We start from the raw sequence: 16,283 nt of genomic DNA, 5'->3' as shown, positions 1-16,283 counted from the left end.
TTCCTCAGCCTTGGTGGAAAGACTCCCAGAGCCCATTGCTGTCTTGAGTTTTGCTTAGTAAATTTATAGTCTAGAGTGTAAAAAATAAAATAATATAAAAGTCCACTTTTATGTTCATCTGAGCCCCCTAACTCTCACATGTAGTCCCAGAAGCTGTAGCATGCTACAGTAGCAACTAGTAAGCTGTTTTGACAGACTAAACCATGTTGAGCATAACTGAGGGTTTATGGCATGAAGAGATTATCACCCAGGTATAGAAGGCTATCTTCACTCTCCATGAGTAAAGGGAATAGATTGTCCTGTGACAATCACAGGGATGTTTCTTTTTTAGTCATTGCTGGTAAGATTCTTGCCAGAGTTCTTCTTATTAGACTGATCCTTCACCTGGAAGATGGTCACTTACCTGAGAGCCAGTGTGGCTTCAGAATGAGTCAAGGTATTTGTTGCCCAACAACTCCAGGAAAAATACCAAGAACAGAACAGAGGTCTAAGACAACACATTTGTAGAACTGACCAAGGTCTTTGATACTGTCAGTTGAAAGGGATTATGGAAAACAATGTCAAAATTTGATTGTCCAGAGAAGTTCTTCGATATTGTATGCCAATTATAGTGGCTGATACTCTTGAGATTTCCAGTCACCAATGGAATGAAATAAGGATGTGTCCTTGCTCCTATGCTTTTTAGCATAATCTTTTCAGCCATATTGTCAAACGTCTTCACTGAGGATGAACATGGCCAGCTATTGCATTGCCAGCAAATTCTTCAACTTGAAAAATCTACAAGCCAGGACCAAAGTGGATGGAATGTTGGAGCATGATCTTCTGTTTGCAGATGACTTTATACTCAATGAAGCCTCTGAAGCTGAGATGCAACAAAATATGGATTGATTCTCTGCTGCTTGTGCTATCTTTCACCTAACAATTAACAGGAAGAAAACATCGGTGCTCCATCAGCCAGCACCACACCATCCATATGTGGAGCCATCAATTACAGTAAATGGAATTTTGAATACTGGGGACAAGTTCACTTACCTTGGCATGCATGTCCTCTCCAGGGAAGTACATATTGATAATGAGGTTGACACATTCATTGACAGAACTAGTTCAGTATTTGGGAGGCTCTGAAAGAACGTATAGGAGAGAAAAAATATTAGATTGAATATCAAACTGAATGTCTGCAGAGTCGTCGTGCTGACCTCATTGCTAAATGTCGTGAAACCTGGACAAGTCATGCCAGGGAACTGAATCGCTTCCATTTAAATTGTCTTAGGAAGATTTTGGACATCACCTAATAAAGAAGACACCAGACACTGGGGTCCTTTATGGGAGGAAACTGCCAAGCATTCCAACATTACTACAGAGAGTGCAACTAGGAGGGGCTGGACAGATTAGAATGCCAGACATACACATGCCAAAAAGGACTATTTTAAGAAGAACTCACACAGGGAAAGTGCTCACTGGAGGATCAGAAGAACACTATGAAGGTCTCTCTTAAGCACTTTGGAATTGATTGTGCTGTGCAGCATGGGAGACACTGGCACAGGACCACCTAGCATGATATGCCCTCATGAGTGAGAGTGTTGTGTTCCATGAGCAAGGCAAAGTGGAAGCAGCTTGAAGTGTGAGATATGTAAGTTTAGAGTAACCACCCCAGGTGTTCAGATGAACTATTTTGCTTAACCTGTGGTAGAACATCCTTAGCTCCTATTTGGTCTGATTGGACATAGTCGGACACACTGTAACATCTCTTACATAGTGATGTCTTGATCTTCTTCAATAACTAAGGAGAAGACCCAACCAATATCAGAATACTTATTGTCATGGGGATTGGGGGTAGGAAGGGAGAGAAGTAGAAAAATGTGGAACTCAAAAGCTTATAAAGAATGTTGAAAACTATCTTTGCATATAAGTAAAGAGTAAAATAATCTAACATTCAAAAATGTGTGATCAAAGGAGACTCTATCATTTTCAATTTATCCCATTTAGATTATTTTCATATATGTCATATAAATCATTCTCATAAAAGTTTTATATAGAGACTTTTTCTTAATTTGCCTAGATTGTATCCACTTTTCCCTCTTGTTGGACTTAAAATCCACCAAGAACCCCTACAATCATTCCCAGACACAATTAATTCTGTTCCATGTTGTCCTTATGCATTGAGTTTTTTTTCCTAAAATCAAAGTTTGGGACTATTCATGAATCTTTGTAAAATGTTGCCCTATTAGGCTCAGTCCAAAGTTTGAGAATATCGAGATTTTTCAACTCTCAGTGTTTTCTAAAGTGACATGTTATTTCTCCCACAGCTTGGCAACATCTGCAAGCATGCCCTTTATTCAAGTCATTAATGCTAGTTTTAAACAGTATAGGAACAAGCATGGACCTTTGGCACACTCCCCTGGAGATCTCCTTCAAAGCTAACATTAAACCTATTGGATTTGGCCTTTCCACTAGTTTCTAAACTACCTCAAAGACCCAGCTCATGTCTCTTCTTCTTGGCTATAACAGTAGCATAAGTTTTGTGAAACAGTTTTCTAAGATCCAAGTAAATTATAGGTACAGGATTCCCCTATCTATCAGTCCAGTAAATCTTATCAAAAATAAAATCAGGCACGATTTGTCCTTGATGGAGTCATGTTGGCTCTTTTTGATCACTGCTTGCTTTTTTTTTTAAGGTTAGTCAGTCAATCAATAAGCATTAATGAAGCCATAGTGCCAGAACACTGTGATAAATCCTGGGGATACAAATAAAAACAAAAGACAGCTCATGGGTTCATAGATTCTAGGAGTTTATATTCTAAAAGGGAAGACAGCACATAAAAGAAGCTAATGGGGAGGGAGTAGAGAAAATGGCCCACCTTTCTTGGGCTATGGAGGGAGAACGAAGTACAGAGAGTCAAGAACTTCGAAATAATGAGTGACTGTGGATGACCTGGGGAACCTTTCTAAAAGCAGAGGATCCAGGAGGATGCACCAATCAGAGGAAAGGATTATAGTAGCCGAGGAATTGTGCAGGGCAACATGTTCACTTAGCTGTCCAAAATATTGTCAAAATTCCAAATCAAACTCACTGACCAGCATTTTGCAGACTTCATTCTCTTCCCTGATTTGAAAAACAATTTCATTAGCTTAGATTTGAAAAAGGAGATGGCAAGAGAACTTCGATTAGTGAGAAGACTGAGGAAAGGATAAGGTTGCTGCTTTGAGATCCAAAAGACTTATGATGGAAAATGCTATTTCTATCCATAGGAAAAACTCATGGATTCTGAATGCGGATCAAAACATACTATGTTCACTCTCTTTTTTTCTTGTTTTTATCCGTTTAGTCTGCTTCTTCTTTCACAATATAACTAATAGAGAAATGTTTTACATAATTTTACATAACAGCTAACTTTACATAATACTTTGTGATTTGCAAAGTACTTTATTTCTAGTATGTCAGAGCAGCATTTTGGGATAGGTGGTGTTATTATTATTACCATTTTACAATCTTTGTTTTTACTAACATAATAACAACAAAAGAACAGTCCACAAGAGTTTCTTGGTTTATTTTTAGTTTTTGTCCTTATCTTTCTCATCAGTTTCATCTTGTTCAGCACTTACTTTCCTGATATTCTTCTTCCAAAGATATATTAGACTTCTTCTGTGCCTTTCTCTGTTCTCTGTCTTTATTTCTATTATCTGTACATGTCTTTTTAAAATCTAAGCAATGAAGAGGTCCCCCTATACATCCACAACATTCTCTCCAGACAATTCCTCTTTTCTCCATTCTTCAGAATTGTTTCTCTTTATGTCCCCAGAATTCATGCTTGACAATTCATTTTTCCTCCTAGGTTATCAAATTTTAGTCCAGTGGATCTTCTTTTTCCTGAAAGATTTAAAATCCTTTATTATTTGAAATCCGTTTTCCCAAAATCAAGGAAATTTATCAAACTATGCCCAGCTATCCTCTCCTTGTCTATTTACTGATTTTAAGATTAACCATTTCCTAAGCAGAACCAGTAGAATACTATACATAGTAACACAATATTGTTTGATGATCAATTATGATTGACTTAGCTCTTCTCAGTAATACAATGATCTAAGACAATTTCAAAAAACTCATGATGCAAAATGCCATTAACATCCATAGGAAGAACTGGTGGGTTCTGAATGCAGATCAAAGCTTACTATTTTCACTTTCTATTTTTCTCATGTTTTTGTCCTTTTGGTCTGTTTCTTCTTTCACAACATGACTAATATGGAAATATATTTTATATAATTGAACTTATATAACCTATATCAAATTTTTTACTGTCTTAGGAAGAGGGATGGATGGAGGGAGAAAAGTTTGAAATTCAAACTCTCATTCAACAAATGAATATTTTATATACAGCCTATATTAGATTGCCTACTGTCAGGGGGAGGGTGAATGCTAAAAATTATTTTACATGTAATTGAAAAAAAATACCATTAAAAATTACTTTCCTACCACCACCAAAATTGTCATCATTTCCACACGGGAATCATTTTCCCCTTATTATTGAGAATCAAATTCTGAATAGTTATTTCTCTCATTTGTTTCATTACCTAGAATTATCAGAAAGGCAAATCAATAAATTATTAGCTATTCTGCTTTCAGCTGAAAGAGAGCTCCAAAAGTTGTCCAGATAATTGAATTCCCCTATCACTCTTATATTATGTCTCTTTTCTCACCAGGCTATCAGCTGGTCTCCTCCATCAGACTCCCAGAAACCTCTTCATCCTAGAAGATTATTTCACATCCAATCCTTGGAGCCCCTCTCTCTGACTGGCCAACTCTTCCTAGAACTTCCATTCAGAAAGGGCACCCAAGACAGACTTTATTTCTCTCAAGTTAGCAATCAATTTCCTCTCTTCTACTTCACAACAATTATCTTCTTTCTTCTTCTCCACCTTCCCATTCTTTTTTCAAAAAACTTCCTTTTGTATGTTATCATCTACCTACAAGAAGATAAGATGTTTGAGGGCCAGGAAATGTCCTACTTGCATTTTTATCCCTAGCACTTCACACACTGCCTCACTTTTAGTAGGGTTTAATAAATTCTTTTTTACTAACTGTGCCAGTCTCATGATCTTTTTTTCCTAATTACATCTAATTTTTCTGTTCAAGTGGTCTGTTAACGCATTGACAATATTGTTTTTCTTTCTTCCCCCATTGACCATCACTCCTAATGGCTTGTTGATATACAAAATTTTCTTATGTGATAGTAGTTACACTGTTAGAACCCATCACTTGATATAGAAAACTACCAAGAATTCAGAAATCCTTCTCAGTGAATTTGTACTTGATTAATCACAATAGAATCCTCATATATTTGAAAAATAGCAACACTATGTACAAGATGTCATTACGCAATCTACTGAAAGTGGCTTTGCATATTTATTATAAGTATCCATTCCGTGAACTAGATATTTTGCAATGATTCCAAAATTCCCTGGCTAGAAAACTCTGGCTTTGAACATAGAATGACAGAGCCAGAGGAACCTTAGAGCACAGAATATTAAAGTAGAATAGGTTCTCATAACCTACAAAAATCTGAGCTAGAAAGAACCATAGAGATTATCTAGTCTAGTAAATTCAGTTTATAGAGGGGACAGAAAGCTAGAGAGGTGGTGTGTTTTGACCAAAGTCTTCTATTAAATCAATAAACAGGGATGGATTTCAATCCCAGATCCCTTTTCTCTTTACTAAATTAACAGGAAAAGAATGGGGCACTTTTGATTTGTGGATTCCTTATACTAATGTAAAATCCCATTCAAACTATGACTTGGACAATAAGTTCTAGAGAAGTACCTGAGACATATTGAAGTTAAGTGACTTGCTCAGGATCACATAGCTGGTAAATGGTCAGAAGCAGGATCTGAAACCAGGTATACATGACTCTGAGCCCAGAACGCTGAATTGTTTCCTATTCTCTATAATGCCATATACAGAGCAAAGCACATAAATAATATATACAATATAAATAATGTTTAAAGGTAATATAAATGTTTATATATGATATTAATCATTTGTTCTAAATACAATTTTCATCACATCACTTCACTGTTAAAGACTCTACAGTGATGTCCTATGACCTTTAATAGTCTTCTCCAAACATTTTTCGTCTAGCAATGGAAAGGGCAAACAGTGACTCAGTGGAGAGAACACAGGGTCTGGAGTCAGGAAGACCTGAATTCAAATCCAGTCTCAGACATGAACTAACTTTGTGACCATAGGTAATTCACTTAACTCTCCTTGCCTGTCAAAATGGATCCACTGGTAAAGGACATGGCAAACTGTTCCAGTATCTTTGCCAAGAAAATCCCAAGTGGGTGACAAAGGGTCAGATATGAATGAAATGACTGAACAACAACCCTAAAATTTTTAAGCATGGGCCCCAAATATGCAAAAATTTTGAGATAAAGATAAAAAAATATATATTTGGGGGGGGGGGGGTTTACAAGGCAAATGGGGTTAAGTGGCCCTCCCAAGGCCACACAGCTAGATAATTATGAAGTGTCTGAGGTCAGATTTGAACTCAGGTACTCCTGTCTCCAGTGCCAGTGCTCTTTCCACTGCGCCACCTAGCTGCCCCAAGATAAATTTTTTTTTTATTTGCTAACAGTGTAAAAAGTCTTTTTCACTTTTTATTCTTATTATTTTATTGAAAGACATGATTGAATAAGCTTCATTATTTTCAAATATATACATATTTATAATGACCTATCTAGATATATAGGATATTCAATTATATCTGTAATTATTATTATTTTTCAAATAATAATTTCAGTCACAGGGTAGGAGTTTGTTTTGCTTGCCTAAACATATTCATTAAGATGGTTTTGGTTTTCTTTTTTGGTGTGAGAGGAGGGAGATAAGAGGGAGAGAAAACAAATGCTTGCTATTTGAAAAAATAGAATTTAAGAAAAAAAGAAAGAAAAAACTTCTTTTGCATGTGTTTCCTAAGAGATAAGACACTTATAAATAATTATCTGTTAGTGATCAATTATACAATTAATTTAATCAATGTAGCTAGTAAAACAGGTGAATTTCTTCTTTAAAGGTACTTTTTAAAAACAGAAAGATATAAGGAAAATGTCACCATTGTGTTTCACCCAGATCACCTACAATAGAGGCCTTGTGGAAGATGACAGAGCCTGCTTCTGGGGAAAGACATTCTTCCTTCCCTATCACATTGACAAAATCAGTGTCATCCTTGAAACTACCACACTCTCCCTCTTTCTGTGTGTGTGTGTGTGTGTGTGTGTGTGTGTGTGTGTGTGTCTGTCTCTGTCTCTCTGTCTCTGTGTCTGTCTCTGTCTCATCATCATCATCATCAGGGGATGAAGATCCTGTTCACCCATAACATGGGCACCATAAACTTTTCCTTCACCCAATATCTACTCCCAATTTATTCTTCTGGCAGTTGTACAAGCTTTCAAATGTCCTGCTTTCTACCCATCTGGGAGTATGAGGTAGCTGGTAGCACAGTGGAAGTGTTAAACCTGGAATCAGGAGGATCTGAAATCAGGTCTCATATACTCATTAGTTGTATGGCCTCAAGCAAGTTACTTAACCTCTATTTGCCTGTTTCCTGATTTGTCAAATTGAAACAGTAATAACACCTACCCCATAAAGTTGTTGGAGGATAAAATGAGATAATATTTATAAAGCCCGTGGCACAAGATAGGCCCTAAATAAATGTTAACTATTATTATTATTTTTTACTTTGTTTAATGGTAACATTTCTGTCACTTCATTACAAAAAGCTTTCCTTACAATTCTCTAAGTTAAATGGTGAAAATATCCCTCAATTTTTATAGATGAAGAAATTGGGGCTCTAGGGATTTAAAGAGAGAAGGGGAAAAGCAAAAGATTATAAGTGTCATCTTTCTAAACTTGGTGTGAGATCCAACTAAGCCAGATCATCTCAACCGCATTTATAGATGAAACTTAAAAGCAAATGAATAAATGCAAAATGAATAGATTTGCCAGCATTTCTATAATAATCTATGATGAAAATATGGTGAGAGAACCACATTTAGATTTTAACATCTCAGTATCCAATGTGGGAGTAGAGATGGCACTTAAGAAAAGAAAAAGTCAAATCTGGAATAAAGAAATCTGGGTTGGAGGCAAGTCAATTTTAAGGATACTTCAGAATTGATATACAAGACAGATCTATGCAGAGTACAAAAGAAATAGTCATGAATATTACTAATTTCCTTTCCCCATACACACCCCACAAAAAAGGTGGTTAAAGAGAATTAGCAACTATTATTCTACTTTCTCACCTCTATAAAATATCTATGATGATGGTCTCTGCAACATCAAGGATATTCTTGATAAAAAAGTAGCAAGCAAGCTTTCACAGATGTTCTTCCCTGGCAAACTACTTCTTCACAGTCACAAACTGAATGATAGGAAGAATACAAGATCCCTACCATCTCTGTTGTTTGATGATTAGGGGGAAAAAAACATTTGACTGAGGAATAAAATGTTGCCCTAAAACTCTACTTTTCAATAAGATGTGTACATTCAAATGATTTGGTTAATAGTAGATTTCTTAAAGAAGGCCACCAAAAAAATAGCCTCAATCAAAATAGCCTCAACTTATTCATTCCAAGCAAGGCATAAAACAGAGACACATGCTCACCAAAGATGCAATGTCATGGAGGATGTCCTGGGAAGAATCTAGATGGAAGCAGATTCTCTCAGCTGGAAATATTCCAACAAAGATCCCTTGTGGAGTATCTTGTAGAGAACACTCTTCTTCATATATGGGAACATATGACATGGTCACTGGACACGTTTCCAACCAGGAAGAGCTGCAGTTATAGGTGGTTGTATTCCCTTCTAGTTCTAATGCGTGGGTTGTAATAGAGTGGAATTTTGAGCCTATTATCACATTATCCTTCTAGCATCCCTTTATTCCATTATTAGTAATTATTCTATTATAATGAGATGCCCAGAATAAGGAAGGGATTTTGCTCTGTGGTTGGTCCAATAATACAAACCAAAATGTCCCTCTCCTTCTTGTAGACAATGTTTCAGTTTCACCAGGTTAAAAAAATTCATTAAATGCCTACTATGTGTTAGAAGGACTGAAAATGCATTTAGGACATTTTCAAGGACACCTGTTCTTGCCTCTTGCTAAAGGAGATTCATGACCAGAGTCTTCTGTTTGATTCTTGTTCCCTGTGATGGTAGGAAGGGGGACCACACTAAATAATAACAATCACGGACTCAGGAAAAGCTATTCATTCCATGAACTTAAAATGAGAAAACAAAATCTCTCTCTCTCTCTCTCTCTCTCTCTCTCTCTCTCTCTCTCTCTCTCTCTCTCTCTTTCTCTCTCTATTTCCCTTGGTTTTTTGCAAGGCAATGGGATTAAATGACTTGTCCAAGGTCACATGGTTAGGTAATGATTAACTGTCTGAGGCCAAATTTGAACTCAGGTCCTCCTGACTCCAGGGTCAGTGCTCTATCCACTGAACCACCTAGCTGACCTCTGTCTTTTTCTCTGTGTGTGGGTTCCTCTGTCTCTGAGTCTTTCTCTATTTATCTCTCACTTTGTATCTCTGTTTCTCCTGCTCTGTAAAACTATGATGGCTATGCACACATTATAGCCAGTACATGTACTTGTCTAGGTGAACCTAAGGCTGGATCTCAAGTCTCTGGCTGGCAGCTAGGTAGCAGAATAGAGTCAGAAAGACCCATCTTTATGAATTCAAATCCAACCTTACTAACTGTGTGACTCTCATCAACTGATGAGAGATCAGCTATGATCTTGTATTCTTCCTATCATTCAGTTTGTGTGACTGTGAAGATGTGGTTTGCCAGGGAAGAACATCTGTGAAAGCTTGCTTATTACTTTTCATCAAGAATATCCTGGATGTTGCAGAGACCATCATCATAAAGATTTTATAGAGGTGAGTCAAAGTTTACTATCTTTAATTTTTTTTAAAAAAAAGTTGTCTTATTACCCCCATTTGCCTCACCTATAAAATGAACTGGTCTAAAGAGATGACAAAACACTCTAGTAATTTTGCCAAGGAAACCCCCAAAATGGAATCATAAGAGAGTCTGAAATGACTGAACAACAATTGAACCTAAGACTACATATCCAAAGTCTCTGAGAGGCTGCCTCTTTTGCTTTGTTTTTCTTTCCCTGAGCACAGATGAGCAAAGAGTGATTCCAGGACAAGGGTATTTCTACACTTGGAGGCAACTTTATCAACTTGAAATCTCCAGAGTCATTGAGATTGTGAGGGTACTGCAAATAAAACCAATGCAGCCAAAATCAAAAGGAATGCAGTAAGCTGGGAAACCATTTTTACAACTAATATTTCTGACAAAGTATCATTTGAAATATATAGACAACTGAAAAATTTTTAAGAATACAAATAATTCCTCAACTGGTAAATGGTTAAAGGATATGAAAAGACAACTTTCAGATGAAGAAATTAAAGCTATATATATAGTTATATAAAAATTATCTAAATAATTATTTATCAAAACAAATTAAAACAACTATGAGGTGCCACCTCACACTTATAGATTGGTCAATATGACTAAACAGGAAAAAGATAAATGTTGGAGGTGATGTGGGAAAATTGGGACACTAATGCATTGTTGGTGGAGTTGTGAACTGATCTAACCATTCAGGAAAGCAATCTGGAACTATGCCCAAAGGGCAATAAAAATGTGCATACCCTTTGATCCAGCAATGTTACTACTAGAGGGGCAGCTAGGTGGCACATTCAGGAGGACTAGAGTTTGAATCCAATTTCAGATACTTGACACTTACTAGCTGTGTGACCTTGGACAAGTCATTAAATTCTGATTGCCTCACATCCTGATTCATACCTGGCCACTGGATCCAGATGGCTCTGGAGGAGAAAGTGAGCAGTACAGCACCTCTCATTCAAATCCAATTTATGTGTTTGTCAAGGCATCATCTCCCTGATATTATGGTCTTCTTTGAAAATGAAGGACAAACATTATTATCACTACTAGATCTATATCCCAAAGAGATCACAAAAAAGGTAAAAAAACTCACATGTACAAAAATATTTATAGTAGCTCTTTTCCAAAGAATTGGAAATTGAGAGGATACCCATCAATTGGTGAATGGTTGAACAAATTGTGCTATATGAATGTCTTGGAACACTATTATTCCATAAGAAATCATAAGAGACAAGACCAGAATAGCATGAAAAGACTTGCACAAACTGATGCTGAATGAAGTAAACAAAAGCAGAAGAATATTATAAATGCTAACAGCAACAAGGAGTGAGGATCAACTATGATGGATTTGATCTTTCAGTGGTACAATAATCGAAGACAATATTAAAAGACTTGTGATGGAGAATATCATCCATATCCAGAGAAGGAACTGTGGAGTTTAAATGCAGACAAAGTTTACTATCTTTAATTTAAAAAAAAAAAAGTTGTCTTATGCATTATGTTGTTTTTTCTCTCAATTTTTTTTCTATTTGGATGTGATTCTTTTTTCATAACATGATTAATTTGGATCTTTATTTAGCATAGCTATAGATGCAGAGCCTATATTACATTGTTTTCTATCAGAGGAGGAGGAAGGGAAGAGGAAGAGGAAGAAAAATGTAAAAAATGGTTATTGGGGAAGCTAGGTGGCATAACAGATATAGTACCAGCCTTGGAGTTAGGAGGACCTGAGTTCAACTGATCTCAGACACTTTATAATTACTTAGCTGTATGAGCTTGGCAAGTCACTTAACTCCATTGCCTTGCAAAAAAAAAAGTAAAAAAAATGATCGTTTAATATTTAATTTAAATGTAGTTGTATGAATGAATGAATGAATGAATGAATGAAAAATATGTCAGGGTGCTGGTTGCTAGTTGGAGATGCTTGCTGCAATTACACTCCTCTTGGATACAAAGACAGATACCACCAGAAGGATGACATATGCATTCCTGGATGACCAGAAGCTACAAACTTTGAGAAGGAAACTAAGGAGAGAGTGATTGATGGGAGCTGCTTAAGGCAATAGAGGTACTAAGGGTCCAAGTCCAATATCAATTCTCAAATCTGGTGTTGATGACATTTGTCCTTCATTCTTAAAGAAGACCATGACATCAGGGAGGTGATACTATGACAAGCACATGATTTTCATTTAAGTGAGGGGCTGCTATGCTAAGTCACCAGCCTCACCTTCTCCTCCAGAGCCAACTGGATCCAGTGGCCAAATATGAATCAGGACTGGAGATGGTCCTGGATGCAAGGCAGTCAGGGTTAAGTGACTTGCCCAAGATCATAAAGCTAGGAAGTGTCCAAGGCTGAATTCGAACTCCTGTCCTCCTGAATTCAAGGCTAGTATTCTATACTCTATCCACTGTGTTCCCTAGCTGCCCTCAAATCTGATATTTGGAAACCAGTGACCTTTTTAGAAGATAGCAAATTAGACTGGATTTGGTTCCAGAAAGACCTGACTCTAAATGTTACCTCAGGTACTTACTCTCTATGTGTCACTGAGAAAGTCCTTTAGTCACTCTGGGCCTCAGTTTCCTCATCTATAAAGTGGAATAATAATAAAAAGCACCCACCTCACAGAATGGTCGTGAGGTTAAATGAGACTATGTGGTTGTTTGTATTTTTGCACCTTGTCTCCCCAATTAAGACTTGAGATCCTTGAGTTTGGGAACTGAGCTTTTTGTTTTGTTTTATTTCGCCTTTCCTGGTATTCCCGAGTATTTAGCATAGTGCCTGGTGCATAGTAATTGAATAATAAATGCTTGTTGACTTGACATTGCAAACCCTAAAACACTATATATATTATTATCAAAAACTAGACACTACACGGATCACCTATATCTGTCTTTGGGAGAGGGGAAAGAAGGAAGGGAGGAAGATCATTCTACAGAAATGAATGTTGAAAACTATCTCTACATGTAATTGAAAAAATTAAGAAAAAAATTAAAAAGAAGTAAAACCCTAGACACTAAAACACTAGATATTATAGTTGTTATTATTAATTATACTAGGTCTAAGTAATGATCGTTTTTTTCCTGATACCAAAAGTATGGACAAAGGAGAAATTGCATTGCTCACACATAGCAAAACAAATAGGACCATCCACAGCACAAACCTATATCACAGGAGTCTGCTCTTTTTAATCTAGGAAAATGTGGTGTGGCTCCTTTAAATTTCCAGGGCCCTCATCCAAATCCCTTGCCACTCTGAGCCTTTGGCTCCCTTCTTTCCACACTGATCCACCACCTTCTGGAAAAGAACTTTTTCTGAGGAAGGAAGGGGGGGAAAAAGTAAAGTATTGAAGACAGATGGATAATTTTGTGAAGTGGCTGATGGCTTCCTCCTGTCCAATCAGTTCCTCCTTCTCTTGAGGTCTCTGAGTCCAAAACAACCCCCTTCTTTTGTTCCCTCAACTAGTCCCTAATGGCTCAAACTCCTAGGATAGTCAAAGTTTTAATAACGTATATTCTAGAAACTCTGACACTGTCATTATATGACCCTGGATAAATCAATGTCCCTCTCTAATCTGAAAAAAAAAATGAGAGGGACCATATTAGATGGTGGGGTTTTTGTTATTTATTTTTGAACAAAGCAAAAAGCATTTATTTATGAAATAGACATGAAGGAAAAGGGATAAATCTGGCAGAAGTGTTCCCAGCTCCTATTTCCATAATGGTGGCAAATTCCATAAAACAAGGAACAATATTCAATAAGTTACATTATTAGTGAGAAAATCCATAATTAGTATCTTCCATTGTAGTGTGGCCTACCTTGGGTTTCAGTTATGCACTACCCACTCTAGGGCTTTCTAATTTTGCACATTCACAAACTAAAGAGAGGTATACAGAATTACCTGCTAAACTCATGAGCAGGTGCTGCAATGTGGCATGCACTCTCTCTTACCTAGTCCATCTTCAACTTTGACTCAACAAAGAGCACCAGTTACCATGGACTGAGTAACCCAAGGTATTATATTCTCCAGAATTCCACATTCTTACCACCATTCCACAGGACAATGAAGGGTGGCACTTCCATCTATAAAACCCTTACAGTTTAGGAAAAGGTTGGTCAGATTAGATGTTAAGAACCCAATATTCTAGGCTCCATCTTCAAAAGGCCCCTCCAGTTCTGACATTCTATGTTCCATGATCTCACTCAATTTAACATTCTCCATTCCATGTATTATGGTCCCTCTCAGTTTTAACATTACTCACACAACCTTCCCTGGCTCATTGTAATAGTGAAGATAGCCTCCAAGGATTTATAGTGCCAGACTAAGCATGTTTTTACAAAGGATTTATTTTTCCTGAATTGAAGGGTGGGGGCAAGGAGAGGAGGAAGATAGGATAATTGAAAAAAAAACAGAAAAGAGAGGGGGAAAAGATTCTTGAGATAGCTTTTTCTTTCTTTTTTTTAATTGCAGAGAAGGGAATAGAAGGAAGACCAGAAAGAAGCACAAATAAGCAAGATAGCTTTGAAAGTTACAGACTATTAATTACATACTTTTCCAAAAAACTATACATAAGAGATTCCTGCAGGGTTTTTTTTTCTAAATCTGCTTTTTTTTGTTCTATTGGTACGTGAAAACGCTCATTCCATTTGGTATTAAGTTCAGAATAAAAATAGATCTACAAAAGAATAGCCCTTCTTATGTTACAAAGCATTTTCCTCAAAGCTTGGCTACATGTTATCATTTCCATTTTATAGAGGAAGCACCTGGCAATGACTGCCTCAAATCACCTAAGGAGTAAGGACCCCTATTTCTGCTCTCCTGACTTCAAAAGGGTTCCAGACCCCTTATCCCCTTGCCAGTAGGTGAGCCCAATTCAGGTGTTTCTTCAGTATAGATGGACTGTACTGAGCCATATTCACATTCTTCATGATCCTAGTTTGCATTACATCCAGCTGGAGTCCCAGGGCTCATTCTCAATCTGGAGTCCAGGTTCAATCAATGACTAAGATCAAGGCTCAACCCAGAATCAGAATTTTTTTCCCACTACACAGCTAATTTTCTCATATGAGTGTTGAACCTGTAATCTTGATTTTGTTAACATCACTGGTTCTGGAGATTAATTAGAAGCATAGTGAAATAGTTCCCTATTTGGCCCCATTTCCTGAGATGTCTTCTCCCAGAAGTATGTCCCCACCATCTTCCCCCATGGGTGCTTATTCCTTAGATGAGCAGGGCATGTGCAAAGGCCCATTACAACAAAACTTCAGCACTTTAAAATCCTGGAATCCTAGTATATCAGAACTGCAAAGTATTTTGGAATTCTAGAAAGTAAAAAAAAAAAAAGTTCTGTTACTTGCTAGAAATTTGAATAAATAAATCACTTAAGCCCTATTCCAACTGTCTCCTCTGTAAAATCTTTCAGGTCTGACTCCCATGATCCAATGATGACTGAACAGAGAATGAGGAAAGAGACTTTAGAGATCTGGCTATGTTGATAAACTTCAGAAGAGCAATCAAAATGGTGAAGGGTATTGAGTTCAAGACATATAAAGCTATTTAGCCTAGGGAAGAGAAGGTCCGGCCAAGGAGAGTATAACTGTCTTCAAGAAGCAGGATTAGATTTATTCTGTTTGGCTCTAGATGGAAAAACCAGGAACAATGACAAGTTTCAAAGAAGCAAGTTTAGGCCTGGTGAGGAAAAACTTAATAAAAATTCAAGCTGTCCAGAAGCGGAATGACTTGACTGGGAAAAGGGGCATTCTTCTTCAAAGGGAAATAACCAGAGGGTTACTTTTTCTCTAGTGTTGTGGGTGTGTTTTCCTTCTCAGTTATGAATCAGGCCCAATGATCACTAAAATCCCTTCTAAACCTGAAATTCTGTGACACCATGATCATCTATTCTAAGAGTTTAGTTTGGTTTTTGGTTAGTTTTTGAACTGGATCTCTTTATCTGGCCCAAGATAGAAGTGCATCAGCCCAATCACAATCCTCTCCCATTTCGTGTTAGGTGGGTAAGTTTTAATTTGTTGAATTTTTCCAACCTGGGCCAGCTGGTCTCTTACCTTGCAGTCTGGTGACTCCCCAATCCTAAGGACTCTCCATATTGATGCCAGACTTAACAACTGACCCGGCCAGCTACAGCTCAGAACCTGAGAGCTCAAGGGATCCATCCGGCTCAGCTACCACAGCTGGCTTAGGTCAGCAAAGCTTGTTGACTAGGGATCTACAAACATTTTTTCCCTATATTTTTTAATTCTGTATTTCAATATAATTGCTTTCCTTTATAAATCAAGGTATTTCATTTTTTTTAC

This window comes from Macrotis lagotis, chromosome 1 (assembly GCF_037893015.1).
Source record: "Macrotis lagotis isolate mMagLag1 chromosome 1, bilby.v1.9.chrom.fasta, whole genome shotgun sequence".
In the NCBI taxonomy this organism is placed as follows: Eukaryota; Metazoa; Chordata; class Mammalia; order Peramelemorphia; family Peramelidae; genus Macrotis; species Macrotis lagotis.
This window is presented reverse-complemented; position numbering follows the sequence as displayed.